Source organism: Balearica regulorum, chromosome W (assembly GCF_011004875.1).
Source record: "Balearica regulorum gibbericeps isolate bBalReg1 chromosome W, bBalReg1.pri, whole genome shotgun sequence".
NCBI classification, from domain to species: domain Eukaryota; kingdom Metazoa; phylum Chordata; class Aves; order Gruiformes; family Gruidae; genus Balearica; species Balearica regulorum.
Window position 1 is genome coordinate 2903227 of NC_046219.1, and position 13236 is coordinate 2916462.

The 13236-nt window shown below is 44.8% G+C and overlaps 3 long non-coding RNA genes across 3 annotated transcripts in view; 1 reads left to right on the forward strand and 2 right to left on the reverse strand.

Annotated features, from left to right (window-relative positions):
* The window catches only part of LOC142599265 (uncharacterized), a 451049-nt gene that overhangs the window by 429181 nt on the left and 8632 nt on the right, over positions 1-13236 (forward strand). The gene's annotated exons all lie outside the window — the stretch shown is intronic.
* LOC142599234 (uncharacterized) overlaps positions 1-13236 on the reverse strand; it is a 399433-nt gene that overhangs the window by 223076 nt on the left and 163121 nt on the right. The window lies entirely within an intron of this gene.
* On the reverse strand, positions 2821-9498 carry LOC142599233 (uncharacterized). The gene is made up of 2 exons (XR_012832856.1): positions 9173-9498; positions 2821-4035 (listed from the first exon to the last, which is right to left on the reverse strand). It is a non-coding gene; the product is annotated as an uncharacterized LOC142599233 (long non-coding RNA).

The following is a 13236-nucleotide window of genomic DNA, read 5'->3' on the forward strand; positions in this document are numbered from 1 at the left end:
GAACATGAGCCAGCAGTGTGCCCAGGTGGCCAAGAAGGCCAACAGCATCCTGGCTTGTATCAGGAATAGTGTGGCCAGCAGGACTAGGGAAGTGATTGTGCCCCTGTACTCGGCTCTGGTGAGGCCACACCTCGAGTACTGTGTTGAGTTTTGGGCCCCTCAGTACAAGAAGGACATTGAGCTGCTGGAATGTGTCCAGAGAAGGGCAAAGAAGCTGATGAAGGGTCTAGAGAGCAAGTCTGATGAGGAGTGGCTGAGGGAACTGGGGTTGTTTAGCCTGGAGAAGAGGAGGCTGAGGGGAGACCTTATTGCTCTCTACAACTACCTGAAAGGAGGTTGTAGTGAGGTGAGTGTTGGTCTCTTCTCCCAAGTAACTAGCGATAGGACAAGAGGAAATGGCCTCAAGTTGCGCCAGGGGAGGTTTAGGTTGGATATTTAGGAAGAATTTCTTCACTGAAAGAGTGGTCAGGCATTGGAACAGGCTGCCCAGAGAGGTGGTGGAGTCACCATCCCTGGAGGTGTTCAAAAAATATGTAGACGTGGCACTTCGGGACATGGTTTAGCAGACATAGTGGTGTTGGGTTGATGGTTGGACTTGATGATCTTAGAGGTCTTTTCCAACCTTAAAGATTCTATGATTCTGTGATTCTATGAAAATTTGAAGGCAAAACATTCACAATGTTTTGCATAAAGCATTTAATGTAAGCAAACGTTACCAATAATATAAGCAAGAGGAAACATAACCTAACATTTCCTAATTAAGAAAATTAATATCTTGGTTGCATGGAAAGTTCTAATATTGTCACATTTGGCACCAGTTTGGAAAAAAATTTAGATTTTTCCTACAGGACAGACTTTTAGATTTTAAAAAATTTTATGGAAGAGTGATAACATCTTAAGATCTTTTAGGAGACTTCTGTTAATTTTACAAAATATCAGCTGCTTCCTACAAACTGAATGCTTCTTCCAAGATATAGAAAAATAACCTGAACTTTGAACACAGCCAATTTTTTCTAGCTATTTCAGAGTACAAGCTCAACATCAGGACTAACAAAGGAGCAAAATTAAGTTTCCCAAAAGGAAAAGTAGCTTGATGCCTTCCATCTAAAAGGCAGATTAAAAATTATTTCAAAATGAAGAGATTTGAACAATCACACACTTCTTTTCTTGAGATTTGGATCGTCCAGATTGAAACCCGGTTGGTTCAAGAACACATAATCCCATTAGTGCAATGGTGTGTCCAAGCTGATTAAGTTCTATAGAAAGACCATTTTACCTGCCAGTCTGGGAACTTTATCTAGTAAACAATCCATTAGTGGAGGGACCCAGGACAATGGCCATGTACGTGATTTCTCATCCTCTCATCTTGCAGCATCTTTCACTCTTCTGACATGAATCTGACATTTGTCATATGTTGTATATATTCTGTAGCCTATTGTGTATAGTGCTATCAAATGTTTTGTGGGCCTTTCTAACCTAGATGTCCATTATATAGTTATTCATGATTGAAAGGGATTAAGTAGGATGACTAACAAGTTATTTTAGTCCTGACTACTGTAGCAAAGTACTATGCTAAGGCAATACTACAGATAGACTCACTGAGACTAAACTGGAGTGGACAGGGTCAGTCTGTACTTACACAGACTCATACGCTGATGGTATGAGATTTTTAGCCTAATGAAATAAGGTCTGAGACTAGACATGCTCTCGATGACCATGGTAGAATAGACATCTGAAAGAAAAAAAAGATCATTTAGACTGAAGTCCAAAGTTTGCATAAAACCAAGTGACTAAAATGAAAAAATGAATAAATTTAAGCTCAGAATTAGAGCAGAAATCTCAACTTTTTTGAGATTTTTCTTCTGAAAATGCCTTTTATTGACTTCTAAAATGGAATTTAATATGAAAGAGGTCATGTGCCATGATACCAATAGCAGGAAGGACTGGTTTCTATAACCCAGGAGGGCTCCTTTATGTCTGTGTTTCAATCTACTCCCCCCATTTAGCCTCAACTGGGAAGCCAAGTGCACATCTGTGGTGTAGATAGACACTGCTCAATATTAGGCAGCAAGCTCAGGGGGAAGAGAGGGAAAACAGAGCAACAGGCACTTTGGCTACTCAAACCAAGGTGACAGGCACTGCAGCTAAACCAAAAAAATCAACCCATGCTGGTATCAGACGCCCCTATACAGAAGAAGAAATACACAAAAAAACAGCTTGCTTTTAGTAAGGGATGATGATGAACCAGGACCATCACAAGAACAGGAGAAAGAGGCAGAACCAGAGGTAATCACCCAATCCCTGTCCCTGAGTGAGCTGCAAGATATGAGAAAAGATTTCAGCCACCATCTGGATGAACACATTGTTACCTGGCTGCTCTGATAGTGAGATAATGGGGCCAGTAGCTTTGAATTAGAGGGTAGGGAAGCCAAGCAGCTGTCTAGGGAAGGGGGCATTGACAAAGCAATTGGGAAAAAGACAGAAGCTCTTAACCTCAGAAGGTGACTTCTTTCAAATGTGAGGGAAAGGTATCCCTTCAGCGAAGATATTGTATGTCGGCCAGGCGAGTAGACCACCATGGAGAGAGGTATCCAATATCTCAGGGAATTAGCTGTGCGGGAGATGATAGTTTATTATGACCCGGACAATGCGCAGCTACCCACAGACCCCGATGAAGTCCAAAGTACCCGACCCATGTGGCAGAAGGTTGTACAGAGTACAACATAATCATATGCCAACTCACTGGCAGTAATGCACCGGAAAGGGGAAGAGGAACTAATAATGTATGAAGTTGATGGCCTGTAGTGTATGATAGGGTGCAAGTACAGAATCAAGTTTATTACAGAATTTTCTGATTATATAGTATTTCTTGTTAAAAGGGGAGGCTCTTTTATTCCCCAATCATCACCCGATTCATGTTCCCCGCAAGATCTGTTATTCTGTTTTTCTCTTGCACCTGGCAGGTGCCTGGCTGTCTGTTCTCAGCTCCTTATCTCCTGGATTCGGCCAGTCACATGTTATTTACGAGCTACTGAAGAATGCAAGGCCTGTTTTGTGCATATCTTTTCTTTGAACCGCTGTTTTTCGCTGCTTTAGTGCACAGGTCAACATCGTATGTTTCCCACGCCGTCTTTATTCGCTAAAGCGTTGTTCTCCACATCTCCCCCTTTTTTGTTTATGACAACCCCGTTGAGCAACAGTGTGGCCATAACACGTGCCTCTATCTTCTGCACTCGTCGGATAGCTGACCATAGAATCTGTAAAAAACCCACCAAGAACAAGAAAAACAACACAGTGCCTATGCCAATAAAACCCCACATTTGAAGATTTAAACCACTAAACCAAGTTTTCAGATTTAGCCATGATAGGTCATTTTTTAATGTGTCGAATACACTTTGACTCATTAGTTCCCGTAATTTTTTAATTTGGTCCCTCAATTGATCATGTAAAGACTGAATATTATGTTGAAGAGATAAATCAAATGTCCTTCTAAATGTTGTTTCATAATTCCAATCATGCTGAGTGTCATTCCATAGAAGAGGCGTGACACACAAGGCCTTATATTTATGTTAGTCGAGATAAGATTATTTTATAAATCGCTAAAAGCTATACAACTCCTAAAGTCTGGTGAAGACAGGGTAATACAAAAAGATCCATTACATGATAGAATAGTAGCATTGGAGGTTAGAGCAAAAGATAAGGATGGGTTGTGCAGACCATGGTTTCTGCTTCAGACAAAAGCATTACATTAGCCTTAGTTGCCTTCTCCGTCATTAGTACTTGATATAATTGTCGCTTAAAAAGGGAAAGGCCCATCCGCCAAATATTTGAATGAGCCGGGGAAAAAGATAAATCTTTTGTGTTAAAACTATCATTATAATACATCTGCAATTCTATAAGCCACCATATCTTAATTGTGAGGTTGATCAATCCCAGATGCAACATCATCTTGGTGTTTCTTATCGTCCTGTTCATCTTCAGTATGCGTTTTCACTTGCGCTGGCTTTACATACCTTGCAGGGATCCAATAGGGACCTGAGGGAAGGGAAACACAAGCATATCCCTGTCCCCAGGTAAGCAAGGGGACCGGTCCTTCCCATTGACCAGATTCCAAATTTTTATAAAACACCTGAGGCTTCACGGTAGAGGATTCCTCAGTTCTAAAATGTCTATCTATCTACTGCGGAACTATATTGCTTAGATCCAGATAGATTAAGAAAATTTAAAACCTAAGTAGCTTTGTCTAGTATTTCCTGTGGTGTTGTCCCTACTGGATTCCCCCTTTTTTGTTTATCAATAATAGATTTCAAAGAACGGTGGGCACGTTCTATTATTGCTTGACCAGTAGGGGAACGTGGAATTCCAGTAATATGTTCAACTCCCCAATCCTGTAAGAATAACAGAAAACGTCGAGAAACATAAGCTGGGCCATTGTCTGTTTTAACTTTCCATGGGACCCCCATGGTCGCAAAACATCTTTAAAAATGCTTCACAACGTCTCTGGCACGTTCTCCGGAATGGGCAGTGGCTACCAGAAAACCAGAGAAGGTGTCAATAGAAACATGAACGTACTTAAGGTGTCCAAAAGAAGAAATATGTGTGACGTCTGATTGTCACAAATCATTAGCATTTAAACCTCTGGGATTAGTCCCTGGCAAAACTGGCAAAGGGGACAGGCGCTGACAATCCGAGTATGCTCAAATTATATCTTGAGCTTGTGCGGTAGTTAAAGAGTAGAGCTTTCGTAATGAGTGTGCATTTTGGTGGAAAAATTCATGAGCTAATTTTGCCTGATCAAAATGTCGAGGAAAAACCGCAGCCATTGTAAATTGGTCTGCTATTGTATTACCTTCGGCAAGGGGTCCTGGTAAGTTAGTGTGAGAACGAATATGGACAATGAAATAAGAATGCTGTCTGATTTTTAAAAGTTGGGCTAGCTTTAACAATAAATCAAACAACTGTTTGTTGTGTACCTCTTGTATAAAAGTGGATTCTAAGCGCTGAACAATACCTGTAACATATGCAGAATCTGCAACGATATTAAGAGGTTCCTTAGAAAATAACTCAAAGGCACGGACTGCTGCAGCTAACTCTACAATCTGCGTCGATCCAGATAAGTGAGAAACATCTGAGGCCCACTCCTCGCAGTTTGCGTGACGCCATACAACTGCAGCCTTACCTGTTTTGCCAGAACCATCGATAAACACAGTACGAGCATTCTGTAGAGGAACAGAACTCAACAAAGACCGTGGTTGGAGAGGTAAACAGTGCAGAGAACCTAATAAACGATGGCGTGGCAAAGAATACAAAACAACATTAGTATAATCAGCCAGTGCAGCCTGAAAAGTCAAACTATTACACAATACAACATGAAATTCTTCTTTGGTTAATGGTAGATGAAGGAAGGTAGGATCTTGTCCTGTCAATTGTTGACATTTCAAATGACCCTGCGAAAGAAGTCTAGCAATCATTTCTAGGGCAGTGGTCGATGTTTTCGCAAAAGAATGTGGCAAAAATAACCACTCCAAAATGCGTAAAGCATGCTCTTCCTTCCGCACCTTCTCGTCCCACTGACCTAGGAGAGCATACGGTTGAAAGGAATGATAAATGATGAACAATCGAACTGGCAATTGCAGAGAAATTCGATGAGCAAACATAAAATTAATTTTATCTATCACTGTCTGCAGCGCTGACTGGGCTGCTTCTGTCAATTGTCTAGGAGAAGTTAGTTCAGGATTCCCCTTCAACAACGAAAACAAGGGGGGACAGTTCGTGTGTCATTATTCCCAACAGTGGTCGAAGCCAGTTAATTGTCCCCAACAACTTCTGTAAGTCATTTAGGGTACTCACTGTAGTAGCAAGTCGTACAGACTGTGGGTATACATGTGAATCAAGAAGTTTCCAGCCGAGGTACCTCCATGGAGGCAGTGACTGTACCTTTTCCATCGCAATTTGGAGACCGTATCGCCGAAGCTCAGCTACGAAACTGTCGAAAACTCGGGAAAGAGATGATTTAGTTTCCACAGCCAACAAAATATCGTCCATGTAATGATATAACATGATTGCATCATATGTTTTGCGAATATTTGACAAGGCCTCACTAACAACAATTTGACATGTAGTCGGGCTATTTTTCATTCCTTGCGGTAAAACCACCCAATGAAAACATTGCATGGGTCTATCATTATTAATCACAGGAACCGAAAAGGCAAAACGAACACAATCTTCAGGATGTAAATGAATGGTAAAAAAGCAATCTTTTAAGTCAATAACCTTCAAATGCCAAGTGTCTGGAATCATAGTGGGATTAGGAGTTCCTGGTTGCAAGACCCCCATAGGTGCCATCACTGCATTAATAGCCCGGAGGTCCTGCAACAACCTCCATTTGCCAGATTTTTTAGGAATGACAAATATAGGAGTATTCCAAGGGCTCGTGGAGGGAACAATATGGCCTAATTGTAGCTGCTCTTGCACCAATTCATGAGCCCTTTCTAGCCGCTCACCTTTCAAAGGCCACTGATCTACCCATACTGCCTTATCTGATAACCAAGTCAGTTTGAGTCGTGGCTGAATGTCAGCGGCCCGTGTTAAAAATGTGTCATTATTGTCACGTTCCATTGTTGCAAGAGATAAAGACCCCATAAAGTACATGGCACAGTTAAAACATATGGTTTTAAAACTGCTTGTTTGTTGTCAGGACCTTCCACAGTCAAGGAATGCATACTCTGCCAAGGTATCTGTGTCCCTCCTCTTCCAGTAACAGCAGCAAATGCCTGTACTAATGGCCATTCCTGTGGCCAGTCCGATCGTTGAATAATAGAAACATCTGCTCCGGTGTCCACTAGGCCAGTGAACACCTGACCGTTTATTCTACAAGTCAACATCGGTTGTCCCGTGGTAATCTTCTGTGTCCAAAAGATGCGAGGCAGACCTGTACTACCAAACCCAGAGGACCCCCTTTCGCCAACATGGGCGGAACTTTCAGTTTGAATTTGAGTGTTGGGCAGCAAAAGCAATTGTGCAATTCGCTCTCCAATAGGTATAGTACAAGGTGGCGTAGGGGTCCAAGCCATAGTTTTTATTTCCCCAGTATAATCGGAATCTATGACCCCAGGCAAAACAAAGAAACCTGCTCTGGAAGTGGAGGAACGACCAAGCAATAAGGCACATAGACCCTTAGGCAAAGGTCCATACACTCCTGTCGGCACTAGATGTACTGACTGATCTCGAATTACTGTGGATTGACTGGTGGCCAGGTCCAACCCGGCGCTGCCTGCTGTGGCTGGTCTGAGAGACTCGACTGTAGTGAGTTGCCAGCGTTCATCTCGCTTATTTGTGCCGGCCGTGTCAAGGACTGTGCCGGCGGGGCGGGGGCTGGGTCCTGTTGTGTAGTCTCGGGGCACCGGACCTCGCGCCCCTCCTCCCGTTTCCCGAGGTATTCTCAGGGAGTGGATTGCCCTGTTTGTCAAACTTAGAACAACATTGATTACCCCAATGGTATCCCTTTTGACAATGAGGACATAATCGAGCCGATTGTCTTCCCTGCCCTCCTTGTCCTCGTCCTCCTCTTCTCGCTTTCGGACAATCTTTCTTCACATGCCCTTCCTGACCACAGGAGAAACATTTAGTAGCAGATCATGCAACTGCCAACTGTTGAGCTAAGGCAGCAGCTAGCATATCTGCCTTATGTTGCTCAGAGCCCACGTTTTGGCATGCTCTAATAAGATCATTCAAAGTTTTTGCGTGATTACAAATAGGATCAATGGCTCGCCTGCAGTTCGTGTTTGCATTCTCAATAGCAAGCTGAAACAATAACAATCCTGCTGCTTCAGAAGAGTCTATCTGTCTCTGTAGAGCAGTTTGTAAACGATCCAAAAATGGTACATATGGCTCCTGAGGTCCCTGACGAATGGAAGCAAATGACGACTCTCGCTTGCCGAAATCCGGCACCCGTCGGAGTGCCCTCAAGGCTAACCCTGTGGCTTGGGCAAGAACATTCCGTGACAATCCAGCCTGTGCTATCCCCGTAGCATAATGCCCTTCTCCCATTAATTCGTCAAGACCAATAGCAGTTCCTGCTGTTAAATTGTCCATCACCTGAACTTGCACCAGCTCACGGTATTCCGAAAACCACACAGAGTACTGTGCTGCAGACAACACAAGACGTAGGATGGATTTCCAATCTAAGGGTGTCAGTACGTAAGATTCTCTATAACCTGTAACAAGTTCATTGTGAATGATGCCTGCAAACCATACTCCTTTATCGATTTGCGGACCTCCTTTGTTACATCATATGGTAAATGAACGTATTCGGGGGGTCTATTCGGTTGATACAACACAGGCATGGCTTGAAGAAGCAATACGTCCCCTCTTTTTAGTGCCTCTGTCTGGCACTCGTCAAGTAGTCCACCCAAGATTTTAGACTGAACAGTTCCTTGTAATGGGTAACTCGGGGGGCGGGGGGGGCGGGGGGGGGGTGCAGAAGGGGGCGGGCATGCACTGAGTGGGGGGGGGGGGGTGGACGTCAGGGATATCTGTGAGAGAGTCTTTTGTCTCTGTTGTTGCAAAATCTCTTCTGCCGTGGGGGCAGAAGCAGCCATCGCTTTTACAGGAGTAAGCGGAGGATATAAATCTGGCTCTCGTTCGGGGTCAACGGGACCTGGATCAAAAGGATCCCCAGGGTCTGCTCCGCCCTCTGACAGCGGAGGTTCAGTCACCACCTCAGCATAGTCTGACTCCAACTCATGATCTATTAATTCAAACAAACGAGATTCTTTTCTCATATTTGTCTCAGCGGGTGGTAATACGGAGTCATTCACTTTCTGCAATGCCTGTTCAGCAGGTAGCAGAGTCCTGAGAGCAGTATAAACCACACGCCAGGTAATCAATATATCATCGGGGAGCTTCAACTGCAAAAGCTGCTTAGCTTGCAGCTCCTCTCCAACCTTCTGCCCATTGAGTGAGATCATATGAGCCTTTAACAGGGAACCACGGACAATAGTCCCGAATCCATACAAGCAACCTCACCAAATGCAGCGGAGCGACCTTAAAACCTTGTTCTCGTAAAATACATTGTAAATTCTCTGTATGCAACTTCTGTTCTCGAGGCGCTGACTGTCCCATAATAAAAAAAAAAAACGACAGTCTAAAAAACTTCCCCGTGGCTGCTCACCTGTTTCATCCAGCGACCGGTGATGAATATGAGCGCTCGATGCAGTGCAGTTTCCTCCGTCCAGCTACGCAGGGGTACACCACCGGTAATTATCGGCACTGCTTTTCCTTCTTCTCTTTTTCAAGTCCTTCTTCTATTTTTCAAGTCCCTGTTCGGGCGCCATTTGTGGTGTATGACAGGCACGGACTCCGTAGGGTGCAAGTACAGAATCAACTTTATTACAGAATTTTCTGATTATATAGTATTTCTTGTTAAAAGGGGAGGCTCTTTTATTCCCCAATCATCACCCGATTCGTGTTCTCCGCAAGATCTGCTATTCTGTTTTTCTCTTCCACATGGCAGGCGCCTGGCTGTCTGTTCTCAGCTCCTTATCTCCTGGATTCAGCCAGTCACATGTTATTTATGAACTGCTGAAAAATGCAAGGCCTGTTTTGTGCATATCTTTTCTTTGAACCGCTTTTTTTGCTGCTTTAGTGCACAGGTCGAAATTGCACGTTTCCCACGCCGTCTTTATTAGTTAAACCGTTGTTCTCCACACACATCTATGTTTTCTGATCAGTTCCAGAAAACCCCTCTGGAATATTATCACAGGCTTTCAAAGCAAGCCAAACAGAAACACTTATTCTTTCAAGATAGAACGAATGGGGTTACAGTGTTTATGGATAAGGGAAGAGCAACTGACATCCTCTACCTGGACTTGTGCAAAGCATTTGACACTGTCCCGCATGACATCCTTGTCTCTAAATTGGAGAGACATGGATTCAATGGATGGACCACTCAGTGGATCAGGAATTGGCTGGATGGTCACACTCAAAGAGTTGTGGTCAACGGCTCAATGTCCAAGTGGAGAACAGTGACAAGTGGCATTCGTCAGGGGTCGGTATTGGGACCAGCACTGTTCAAAATCTTTGTCGGTGACATGGACAGTGGGATCGAGTGCACCCTCAGCAAGTTTGCCGACGACACCAAGCTGTGTGGTGTGGTCGACATGCTGGAGGGAAGGGATGCCATCCAGAGGGGCCTTGACAGGCTGGAGAGGTGGGCCCGTGTGAACTGCATGAAGTTCAACAAGGCCAAGTGCAAGGTCCTGCACGTGGGTCGGGGCAATCCCAAGCACGACTATAGGCTGGGCGAGGAATGGATTGAGAGCAGCCCTGAGGAGAAGGACTTGGGGGTATTGATTGATGAGAAGCTCAACATGAGCTGACAGTGTGCACTTGCAGCCCAGAAAGCCAACCGTGTCTTGGGCCGCCTCAGAAGTGGTGTGACCAGCAGGTCAAGGGAGGTGATCCTGCCCCTCTACTCGGCTCTCGTGAGACCCCACCTGGAGTACTGCGTCCAGCTCTGGGGGCCCCAGTACAAGAGAGACATGGAGCTGTTGGAGCGAGTCCAGAGGAGGGCCACGAAGCTGATCAGAGGGCTGGAGCACCTCTCCTATGAGGACAGGCTGAGAGAATTAGGATTGTTCAGCCTGGAGAAGAGAAGGCTCCGGGGACACCTTACTGCGGCCTTCCAGTACCTGAAGGGGGCCTACAGGACAGATGGTGAGGGACTGTTTATCAGGGAGTGTAGTGACAGGACAAGGGGTAATGGCCTTAAGATGAAGGAGAGGAGATTTAGATTAGATATTAGGAAGAAAGCTTTTACGATGAGGATGGTGAGGCACTGGAACAGGTTGCCCAGAGAGGTTGTGGAGGCCCCCTCCCTGGAAGTGTTTAAGGCCAGGTTGGATGAGGCTTTGGGCAACGTGGTCTAGTGGAGGGTGTCCCTGCCCGCAGCAGGGGGGTTGGAACTAGATGATCTTTAAGGTCCCTTGCAAGCTAGGCCGTTGTGGTGGGTTGACCCTGGCTGGGGGCCAGGTGCCCACCAGAGCTGCTCTATAACTTCCCTTCTTAACTAGACAGGGGAGAAAAGGTATAACAAAAAGCTCATGGGTTGAGATAAGGACAGGGAGAGATCACTCACTAATTGTCGTCACAAGCAAAACAGACTGAACTTAGAGAGGGAATTCATCTAATTTATTACTAAGCAAAACAGAGCAGAGCAATGAGAAATAAACCCAAATCTTAAAACACCTCCCCCCACCCCTCCCTTCTTCCTGGGCTTAACTTCACTCCCAATTTCTATCTACTCCCACCCAGTGGCACAGGGGGACAGGGAATGGGGGTTATGGTCAGTTCATCACACCTTGTTTCTGCCGCTTCTTCGTCCTCGGGGGAGGACTCCTCTCATCGTTCCCCTGCTCCAGCACGGAGTCCCTCTCATGGGAGACAGTCCTTCACGACCTTCTCCAACGTGAGTCTCTCCCACTGGCTACAGTCCTTCACCAACTGCTCCAGCGTGGGTCTCTCCCATGGGGTGCAGACCTTCAGGAGCAAACTGCTCCAGCATGGGTCCCCCACGGGGTCACAAGTCCTGCCAGCAAACCTGCTCTGGCGTGGGCTCCTCTCTCCACGGATCCACAGGTCCTGCCAGGAGCTTGCTCCAGCGTGGGCTTCCCACAGGGTCCCAGCCTCCTTCAGGTGCCTCCACCTGCTCTGGCATGGGGTCCTCCACAGGCTGCAGGTGGAATCTCTACACCCCCTCATCCTTCCTCCATGGGCTGCAGGGGGACAGCCTGCTTCACCATGGTCTTCACCATGGGCTGCAGGGGGAATCTCTGCTCCCGTGCCTGGAGCACCTCCTCCCCCTCCTTCTTCACTGACCTTGGTGTCTGCAGAGTTTCTTACATCTTCTCACTCCTCTCTCTGGCTGCAAAAGCCCTCTCTAGCTGGTTTTTCCCTTCTGAAATATGTTATCCCAGAGGCGCTGATTGGCTTGGCCTTGGCCAGCTCCAGGTCCATCTTGGAGCCAGCTGGCATTGGCTCTATCAGACCTAGGGGAAGCTTCTAGCAGCTTCTCACAGAAGCCACCCCTGTAAGCCCCTCCCCGCTACCAAAACCTTGCCACACAAACCCAACACAGCCATTCTATGATTCTATGAAATTGGAAAGAAAAAAGAAGGTGAAAATAAAGAAGAAAAATCAGAGTAAAAACAAAGGAACCCTTCATTGTGTTGTATTTACTGTTGGAGTCTGAAAACTGTCTCATTACAGTAGAAGAACAAATTTTAATAAAGTAGCATATTAAAGAAAATATGTTCTTATTTTAACTCTTTCATGTACATAGCTCTTAGAATTTGGGACCCTAACAAATTTATCCATTGCACTGTGATTTACAGTGATCTCTTTCCTAACTTGTGATTTTTTTTCATAGATTTATTAATTTATATGCATATATCTATATATATAAATTTTAAAAATTAGGAAATTAAAACTCAGTCTCTGTATTTCAGTTACTGCGGGAAATCAAGGGCATTGAAAGTCATTTAAATGAACAATAAAAAGCATAGATGGATCAAGAAAGATAAAATATCTCCAAAATGCAAACTGTTTTCATCTTTCCTCATGCTCTGAAATGTCAATCACTCTAAGACAAAAAAATGGCAATAACTTATTATGTACACCTTTAGAGTGCTTTTCTGGGAAGAAAGAAGGCAGACAGAAGGGAAAAAGGTAAGCAAGAAAGAGCAGGGAAGAGAAGGGAAAGAGGGAAGGAAGGAAGGAAGGAAGGAAGGAAGGAAGGAAGGAAGGAAGGAAGGAAGGAAGGAAGGAAAACAGAAGGAAGAAAGAGGAGAAAAAGACAAGATTGTAAAGTCTTCATTGCTGTCCTGCATGGCTTATCTGCTGTGATTTACTATTGTGATTGTTGACTAGCTGACCACTGATTTCAGCACAGGGGTATAGAAGAGATAGATTGACATGGGTTTCATTAAAATTCAAGAAACTCAACTCCGCAGAGAGCATGACTAACTTCCTTATACATGACAAGAATCCCCACAGATGGTTCTTCACCCTTGCTAAAGGAATTAAGTCTACCAAAAGAATCCTTGTCTATAAGCAGTCAATTCCCCAAATCTACAGGCTCATCTGCACAGAAATTCTTTATACTGTCATTCTTAAGTACCTTAAGGTAGCGGTGAAAGACAGGGAGCCAACAGGGAGTGCTGACTGCTGCCTCCACTA